The 5,271-nt window shown below is 33.0% G+C and overlaps 1 pseudogene; it reads left to right on the forward strand.

Moving 5' to 3' along the window:
- The first annotated feature begins 1,748 nt into the window (after positions 1-1,748).
- Positions 1,749-3,499, forward strand: LOC149161228 (LRR receptor-like serine/threonine-protein kinase ERL1; annotated as a pseudogene).
- The last annotated feature ends 1,772 nt before the right edge of the window (positions 3,500-5,271 follow it).

The raw sequence follows: 5,271 nt of genomic DNA on the forward strand, positions 1-5,271 counted from the left end.
TAAAATAGTGTTATAGACATATTTGGGCACTGCAACCTCAATCACATATGTCCATAAACCAAGGGCTTCTAAACCCCTAAAAGTGTTGTTTCATACCCTAAAGGAACAAGGTCAATTGATTACATCATTTCCCAGAAGTTCTCCCTGAAAAACTACTCAGAACTGGTCAAAACTGGACCATACAGACTACTCAGTGCTAAGGGTGTGATGCATCTCACCTATTACACACGAGGGGTGCAATGCATACTAAAAATCCCTTCTGTAGGGTGCGATGAGCGAGAGCATACAAATGGCAAGAGGCAGTTTTCTAGGTGGAAACCTAGAGAATCTTCTAGAAACTGCTCATTTGACACTTGCCTCTCTGAATTCGCCCAAGGATGAGTAAGAGATCATGAAATCTCCAAGTGGAACCAAGAACTATCAGTGAAATGACACTAATCAAAATCCTAGAAGCTGGCTCACCCACCTGCAAATATCTATATATGGATCCCTCATCCTAGAGATCCGAAGGTTGGAGTTTTGTAATTTGTAAGGAAGTGTTGTTGGTTTCTCTTTGAGACATTGTATTGTTGGGTGATCTAGCTTTTCATGAGGTGAAGAGGGCTTTCATGCTGGGAGGATGATGTTGGATCAGACAGCTTGGTTGTAATCCTCTCTTCTACTACTTCTATTAATAAAGATATTTTCGTTTTCCTCCATATACTTGTATATGTTTGAATCTTGTATTTGTGTATGCATTGGTATGGTTAATATACATCTGATCCTATACTATTTATGGTTATAGATCTCTATGCTTTAATGGTATTTTGTTGCTTTGACTCTATAGGTGTTCTTTGAAGTAGGACAAGTGAGGAAGGAGCGGCGAAAGCTCTATCAAGGGAGAGAGGAAACAAGCAAGGAGCCAAGCGAAAGACTGAGGTTGGTACTCTTTGCTTCTCTCTCATCTATCTCTCATAAAGGAAAACATAAGTGACTTTAAATTGTTTGTTTCTAAGATAGCTACCCGTCTTAGTGGGACTAGCAGCTCTGAATGGACACTAGTTTTCCCAATAACAAATATACAAAACAAAAAAATTTCAAAAAATATCACTATCTACATTTATGAGTCCTCTTCAAAAGGGTACTCTTGATTTTTTAATTTATTTAGATATTGAAAAAACATTATGCGAACACATTTGTCTGCAAAATGAAATTGAATATTACCTCACCAACTTCGAAAAATAATAAAAAGTATAACTTTGAATAATAATAAAAATTTAATATGAAAAAATTAGTTCTCTCCGTGTAGTTCATGCTCATATATATATATATATATATATATATATATATATATATATATATATATATATATATATATATATATATATATATTTTAAATTACACATTTTAGACTAAGTTATGCTACATGAACACATGCATAGCTCTTAACATGTGTGGAAATTTGCAAGGACAAACATTTCATTCAATGGAAAATTGACATATTATACAACACTAAATTGTTTTGCAAAAAAAATCATTAGAAAAACAACATAATTATCCACAAATTGTATTTTTACTCCGAATCAAAATTCACAATGCTTATATGAATTTTGATGGCTTCAATCTGATAATATAGTAAAACTTTGAAATATCATCACCACATTTGGCCCAAAAGTGTAACCCATCTTTGTGCATTCACTCATATTCATATTTCTAGTCCTCATACTAATTTATACTACAAATGATTCCAATCATTTCACAAAAATATCTCCTACAACAACTTGTCTGGTAATATTCATGTCATAAAGAACTTTACAAGATTTTCCCGAGAAAGATGTAGATATAATGTAAAAAATTGTTTCTGGATCAAATTTGGTATTCATTCTTTATATTAGTGGATTTGTGCATTTAATATGTCATGATTGATTATTGCATCAACTTTTTAGGAAATCCATGTCTCTATGGCAATTGGATTGGATCACTTTGTGGGATATTCTCCAGATAATCAAAGGTGAAAATAGAGCTAAATTTTAGATTCCATAGAGTAGTTATGTTTTGTGATAAATGTTTATGTGAAATTATATTTATAAGAGTATTAAGTTGATTTTGAAAATGGATAGATTGAGTCTCAACATCGACTGTTGTTTGCATCTCGTTGGGTTCAGTTTTATTAGTAAGTATAATCATTATAGCTCTATATTGTTCAAATAAACCGAAACTAGTTACCAAAGGGTCAACAAACAAAATGGGTCAAGGTACTATTTATCTGGATTATATCATGGACTTAAGAATTATATCAACATAAATATGTGTCCCTTCTTTAAAAATGCTTTGATGTCTTGACTAGGTTCTTCAAGGCTAGTAATATTGCACATGGACATGGCCCTCCACATGTATGATGACATAATGCAAATCACAAAAAAATGAAGAGAAATATATAGTTGGTTATTGTGCTACAAGCACAATTTACAAATGTGTTCTCAAGAATTGGAATCCAATTTCTATGAAAATACTATACACACACTATCCATAAAGTTTTCACCAATTCAAAACCAAGTTAGAGACTGTTGGAAGCATCAAGCATCGAAATCTTGTGATTTTTCATGGTTATTCTCTTTCTCCACATGGAAATTTGTTGTTCTATGACTACATGGTGAATGGAAGTCTATGGGACATCTTACATGGTGAGTGAAATGGATGGAAAACACTATCTAGAAATTTACATGTATAATGGTCATATAGGCTTTAGTAGAAGATTCTAACTAGCCTTTCATATATAGTGAATGTTTGTTAATGGCCTACTTGGAGAATCCAAGCAATACATTTTGTATGTAGGATCTTCAAAGAAGATTAAGATAGACTAGAACACACATCTAAGGATTTTTTTGGGAGTTGCACAAGGTGTAGCATATCTCCATCATGACTATAACCCATGTATTATTTACAAAGATGTAAAAAATTCCACCATTCTCTTAGATGAAAATTTGAAGCACACTTTTCAGACTTTGGCATTGCCAAGGGTATCCCTTTTGAAAAAACCCACACTTCTACATATGTTATGGGTGTTATTGGTTATATTGACCTTGAATATGCAAGGATGTATAGGCTTAATGAGAAGTACGACGTATAAAACTACCACTTTTTCTTTTAGAGCTACTCATAGGGAGGAAAGTTGTTGATAATGATTCCAATTTGCTTTAATTGGTACGATGATAATGACTATGTATTTTCTTCGATTGGCAATATCTTTTTTTCAATTTCCATGCTTGTTTGACTTAAGATATTACATGGACCAAGAAAATAAAGAAATAACCTTGGCTTCTTTGACATGGGAATTTGAATACAGATTCTATCAAAAGAAGACAACGACATAGTAATGGAATTTATAGACAAAGAATTAGAAACAACTTGAAAAATTATTGGGGTTGTAAGAAAGATCTTCTAGCATGCACTACTTTTCACAAAGAGACAAACTTTTGACCATCCCACCATGCATGAGGTTACCGTAGTTTTGTATTAATTAGTACTAGCCTCTAAACAAGCTCCAAGTATTTGAGTAAACCAACCATCCCCCAATAACGACTACAAGAGATATCTAGATGAGTATGTGGAAAGAAATCACAAATATGTTATAGGAAGCACGAGAAAAACTTATAATGGGCATATGTTTATTAGATTTGGCAAGGTTATTTCACAGAACATTCTTTGACTATTATGAAGGCTTAAAGAAGCCTTAGATGGAGCTCACAATCAAACGTGTATCCAATTGTCCATTCTGTAATATTGTTGCCAGTGGAAAATAAAGCTGGCCTCTTACATCCAAAGCACAAAATTTTCAATTTTGTTTATGGAACAAAGTTTGCTAGAAAATTCAGAGCTTGGTAGCAAAGAAAATGAGAGTGCCCAACATTATGAGAAAATTATTTATGCATTTTTTTGTAGAGAGGCCAATTAGAATCTCTATAACATTTTTGTTGCTCAAGTGGTTTCCTAATTGAATTTTAGAAAGCTATATCTGACATCCAATAGGATATTTTGTAGTACCCAAACATGAACCTGAATATTGCTACTTTAAGGTGGGAAACATTGTTGAAAAAAGATATATATCATGTTACAAGACAATATTGAGCAACATTTTTTGTCCCTCATCCCTCAGATACAAAGGCCTGATATGGTTTAGAATGGATTCCTCTTTTCTTCATAGCATGACAACAATATATACACTTAAGGCTGTTAATGGTGGATATATGTGTACATGAAGAATATTGTCTAATTCTTTAAGTAACCACCATACTCTCACTTTACACTTGTACCGTCCTATAGATCATAGCCAATAGATCACATTATGCAAGGTAATGATTTCTTATTAGAGTGGTGATGTGGTCCAACAGATGGATTGAGGGACAACTAATAAAACCCCGATGGATGGAGGGTAGGCATACAATTTATTGCAAGTGAAAAAGAATACGTATTGTATATCTCTATAGATATATATCAGTATTTGAATGTACCTTGTCTTGCAATAAGTGAGTATTGTTTTCATCTTTCTTGTTTTCCCCCCTTTTTTAATGGTTTTTCCGCTGCTAAGCTTTGGGATCAAAATAATCTCCATAGGAAAACCATGTTCTCAAGTCGGGTCTTGAAATTTGTTAGGAAATTGTGCTCTCTAGGTGGGTCTGCACCTCTTTTTAGGATAAAATCTATGCATATTATTCCTTGTTAGATTAAATCACCAACAAGATAAAATGGAAAATCCTCTGGATTTTTTTCTTTTTTCATTTTAATTTTGAGGTGAATTGTCTACTAGGTGAAATTTAAATATGGAAATAATGTGTATCATGTGTGTGCTTATTAGGTGTTCTACTTCAACTATTTGTGTGTGAGGGATGGGGTGGATTGGATTGACACCGACAACAGATGGCAGACTGGCACATGTTATTTCTTCAACCAAATAGGTGTTGTCCTATGAAAAATGAATAGGTTGTCCACCTGATATGATGCAAATACTCTTTTATATTTGTTTTCAAACATTTGAAAGTTTATTTGCTAAGGAAATTGACATTTAATTATGAAAATCACTCAATTATATGATGAATCAATACTTGGGTTTTCATGACATTACAAATAATAATACCAAGTAAGGGATTTTGCAAAACATTCATGGCACATAGAACAATAATGTTGCCAAACTTATTCTGGAACCATTAGAGATACTTTTGGTCTCGGTGTTGAGTGCAAAACCCATTACTCATTCAAGGTTGTTGTGTTTATTTTAGCATTTAGTGTGTACTC

The sequence above is a fragment of the Pinus tabuliformis genome, chromosome 5_2, assembly GCF_031772625.1.
Source record: "Pinus tabuliformis cultivar Carrire ecotype Pingquan chromosome 5_2, CPIR1, whole genome shotgun sequence".
Classification (NCBI taxonomy): domain Eukaryota; kingdom Viridiplantae; phylum Streptophyta; class Pinopsida; order Pinales; family Pinaceae; genus Pinus; species Pinus tabuliformis.